A 5221-nucleotide genomic window follows, 5' to 3' on the forward strand; every position below is an offset into this window, starting at 1 on the left:
CATATTAATGCATAAGTAAAGATCAGACCAATTAAAGCCAGAAATAAAATTATTTAGCCTCAGAAAGTCTGCCTTGCGAAAACAATGCATTCGTTTGGATTTTTCTGATTTTTCTTCTATAACTCTACCCGTATCAAATGAAAGTTCGATTGTTGGGTGATATGGATCTTCAGGTTGCGTGAGTGGTGCTACTCTGGACAGAAACACACCTTCAGGATTTGATACAAAACACAAATCAAGTAGGCGACCTAATGAATTTCGAACATGGTTTACTTGAGATAGAGATATGTCAAGCAGGCCATCAATAAAATCATTCTGTGCTATAGGTAGTAAGACATTAGATCAGTGGACCAAGTAACTCCAGGTATATTAAAATCACCTAGAACTATCATCTGATCCCTATCGGAAAGCTTATTTGCAACGGACTTAATAACTGATAGGTGATTTAAATAATCAGGAAGTTCAGACAACGGCGGAATATATGAGCAAGTTATGTATATAAAGTTACCAGGAAGCGATAACTTTACACAAATAAATTCAATGGTATTGAATTCATCAAAAAATAACTCCTCAGACGGGAAGTTTGAATCAACTCCAATTAAGACTCCACCTCCCCGTCTAGAGGGACGGTCATACCTATATATTGTGTACTTACCTGGAAAAACTTCGGAGCTAAAGATCTCCGGCTTTAACCAGGTTTCTGTGAACACAATAATATGAGATGCAAAGGAAAGGCTATCAGAATACAATTTAGTGAGTTTGCTACGCAAACCTCTTGCATTCTGATAGGAAAGAAGGAGGTTAGAAGTTAGTTTTTTGAAATTGGTACACTGGTTTGGCCTCGACTAGGAAGTTTTACTCCTACGGGCCCCTTCTTCTTTATCTTAGCCTCGAACTCTTTTACAACCATATTATCCGGCCAAAAGTCGCCCGAGCATATGGCTTCAAAAAGCTCGTTAGGGACAGTTATCTTGAAAGATGAAATGTCTCTAGCATAAGAAAACTTAAACTTTTCCACCTTTACACTATTACAATCGGCTTTAGTTTTGTCTTGTATATAAGACAATACATCAGAAGATGTTTGATCAGGGGAAAGCCGAGAAACGAAAATTTGTTTCTTTAGTGGAACCACTAAAAGGGATTTTGGTGGAGCAGACATTGTTTCTGCAAAACCAACTTGAGCCGGTTGTCCGGACTCAGTAGTCCCTAGTGGTGGAGATGCTACATTCTGAGAGATGGGTGGATCCACTAATTGTGAAACCACTACGGACAAATCGGAATTCTTAGAAGTCCCTGGTTGCATGCATTCTGTAACGGATTGTTCGGATACCGAATCTTTTTTAGCTGCCGATCTTAGCAACATTTGAGGGTTTGCTGAAATCAACTGCTGATCCGCCGGAATGCTCTGTTGATCTTTTGATTTCGGTTGCGGGGTGTTCCCCTTTTGCTCCTTACCACCAGCGGCCTTTTTGCGCTTAGGGGACTCTTCTAATAGCTTACGACTATTAAACTGCGAGTCCAGCGCAGAGAGGAGATCATCAGCTCGGCGAAAACTATCTCTAGCCACTCCGAAACAGCTAATCAGCCCCATCAGGCCGCCTTTAGTTTGGCGCATGAACGATTTCATCTCGTTCGCAACCTCGACACAAGCGTCACAACAAAACTGCAAATTGGGCCCCTTTGAAAGGTCATCACTTGTCCGGCCAGTAAAACCGGCGCACTTGGTGTGCACCATATTTTCACACAGCCAGCAAGTCATATTAGACTGGTCAGCCCTGATTACGAGGCTGCATTTTTTGCAGAAGCAGACTAAATTTTTATTATTCATTTTATTTATTTACCACTGTACCAAGAAAGCGAAATTGAAATTTATAAGCGAGCAGTTATAAGTACCGCAAGAGCGCAGAAACTGCACGCTTAGAACTTTCAAAAGCAAAGAGAGCAAGAGAGCGGGTGCGTAAATAAGTTAAAGTGCATGCACAAAAGAGAAACGGAGGGGATATAAGAAAAGAAAACACAGATAAGAATTACGAAAAACTAAAACAATTTATTAGTATTAAAGACAAAGTGCACTCGCGAAGCGAACGGAGTTTAAATTTATGTTTTAATAAACCCGAAGAGAATTAAAATTGTTTTGATAAAACCCACCGATGGGAATAAAACGAAAACAAAATGCAAAATTCGATGCGCAGAAAAAAAAACACGACCGTTCACTTTGAAAGTCAAGACGATTTTTTGAAAAAAAAAAAATTTGTAAAACTAAAAGAATATATAAAAAATTGTAAAATTTGCAATGAGAACAAATATAACAGACACCCTATTAAAATTCCAATTGGGGAAGCCCCAGTCCCAACTAAAGAAGGCGAAAATTTACACATTGATATATATTATGCGCAAAATTTAACTTTTTTAACTTGTATTGACGCGTACTCTAAATTCCTAGTAGTTAAAGAAATTCAGAATAAATTAAATATCGAAAATAAAGTAATGGAACTACTTCAACATTTTCCCCTAGCCAAAGTAATTATGACCGATAACGAACCGAGCTTTACCTTAGCTCAATTTAAATCTTTTGCACTAAGATGCGGCGTAACTCTACATTACGCAGACCCGAGGCACAGTACCTCAAACGGACAAGTGGAAAGGGCACATTCGACATTAACAGAATTAGCCTCGCTGCATAAAAGAACAATTTAATTTAACTGACTATTCCGAAATCGTAATAAGAGCCGCTCAGGAATATAATCAGAGTATTCATTCCACAACAAACCAAAAACCTATTGACATTCTTTATAATAAAATCGAACACGATAATATTCCACAATTATTAAAAAATACACAGGAAAAAATGTTAGAAACACATAATGAAAACAGAAAAGAAAAACAATATCACGTAGGACAAGTTGTTTATGAGAAGAAATATGGAGAAAGAAATAAACTTAAACCAAGATATAAGAAGCAAATAGTTAAAGATGTTATGCCTAATAAAATAATAATCAACAGTAGAAACAGAATTATTCACAAAGATAATATTAAGCATTAATAAATTATTTTTTTAACTTACAGAAAATGTATTCTTTAATACATATTTTATCAATTATAATATTGGCCAGTTCAGAAATAATTGATTACTCGAACCATGAATTTTTTCTGTTCAAAGACAACAAGGATGTACTTACGTATGAATCTTACAACGATTTATTCCACGTCACTAATTTAAGTTTTTATAAGGAAATAATTAATATAGAATCAGATAATATAAAAAAGGATTTAAATAAAAGGTCACAATGGGAAATAAAGTACGACTTAGAAGTAATCGAATTAATCTTATCCCAGTTAATATCAGCTAGAACAAAAAGAGGAATAAATGAGTTAGGCACCGTGTTGAAATGGTTAGCTGGAACTTCGGACCATGATGATTTCATTAAAGTACAAAATAAAATCAATGACTTAATTGAAAATAATAATAAACAGTCTATTATTAATTCCAAATTGTTCAAAGAAATAGAATCTCTCTCTGAAGATTTTAAAAATGTTTTTATTGATCAAGATTTACCACTAAGAAAACATCGCTTACGATTGATAACATTTGATCTACAAAATTTAATTGATACTATCACCCTTGCAAAAATTGACGTTTTCAACACTAAAATTTTAAATAATGAAGATATAAAAGAAATATTAAAACACGAGCAAAGGCCAGTAATTATCGCTGACTTAATGGACATCTCTGTGTTCAAAATCGCATTACATAAAAAACTTTTAATAATTTATATAAAATACCCAATAATAAATAATAGATGCGAATTATATTACACTCGACCCATTTCCCAAATCGATGGAAAATTATTAATAAGTAATCAAGTCGCAAAATGCGAAAATACATATTATGAAATGTCTACATTTAAGAAAGAACTCTTTAATAACTATTGCACTCTAAGTTTAGAAAAAACATGTTTTACCCGACTATTAAACGGTGAACAATCAATTTGTAAAAAAATAAGAGAAAAAAATAAAAAAATAGACATTATCCAAGATGGTGCCATTTTAATAAATGGTAACAACATCGTCAACAACTCCGAATTAGGTGGTTCATTCTTAATAACATTTAACGGTACAACCACAATAAATAACGTTTCATATACCAATTTAGACAACAAAATTCTTAACTATATTACTACAAACCACTTTAAAAATTATGAAATATCCGATTATATATTTTCAAATAACTCGGAACTCTCTTTAGATAATATAAATATTTTAAATCCATTCATTAAAATTAATAATACCAAAATATCTATATCCTTTATGTTATTAATTTTAATCATTATATATTTGATTTCTCTACCTATTATTAAATACAGACATATATTTGTAACCAAAAAACAACGGCCAGAATTAGAAAAACCTATTAACGAAGAAATATTTTTAACACAATTAAGAGATCGTTTAAACGAAATCCATAATGAATCGGGACGATCCATTTTAGAAGGGGAGAGTTATCCAACCCGTGAAACGGTTCCACTTATGGAACTAATAAACAAATTTTTAAATTCAATTATCCAACGGTTCCACTTATGGGATTAATAAACAAATTTTTAAATTCAATCTGAGCTACATTGCCTTTGCCTTTATTTATGATTCTGCCTTCGCCTTTTTCATTAACTTCGAAGGCCGCGCTTGACCGTTCTGCTAAGATAAATAAACCTATAGTAAAGTAAACAACAGCTTCCGTTCGAAGCCAAACTCTCACGTTCAAAGACAAAAGTATTGCGTTCCAATTTTTAATCAAAATTGCATCGGTCAGCATAATTGAATTTCACAACGAGATGCGACAGTTTCAGCATAAGCTTTTATTTTAAACAAAAATCAAAGTTCTAGAAGCTTAAAAAAGAAAAGCTTCTGGCCGAGGTTCGTTGGAGAAGATTTTAGAATTAAGGAGTCAGTCTTATTCGGATTGAAACCGGGATCGGTCATAAGAAATAATAATAAGTAAAAGTGTCTTGATGTAATAAAGAGTTAGTGAATTAAGGTCTGCACCAATAAAGTGAAATTAAAAAATAAAATTTATATTTTTTTTAATCAACCAATACGATCAAATTTAATTTGCATGTATCATTGTAGCGAGTACCCACTAGACCGACACCAACATTGTGTTACAGTGTACTTAAACAAATACAAAAAGTGCCGGCCGCTAAACTTTTGCAGCCAGCCGAAATAT

The sequence above is a fragment of the Drosophila rhopaloa genome, unplaced genomic scaffold (genome assembly GCF_018152115.1).
Source record: "Drosophila rhopaloa isolate 14029-0021.01 unplaced genomic scaffold, ASM1815211v1 contig_154, whole genome shotgun sequence".
NCBI classification, from domain to species: domain Eukaryota; kingdom Metazoa; phylum Arthropoda; class Insecta; order Diptera; family Drosophilidae; genus Drosophila; species Drosophila rhopaloa.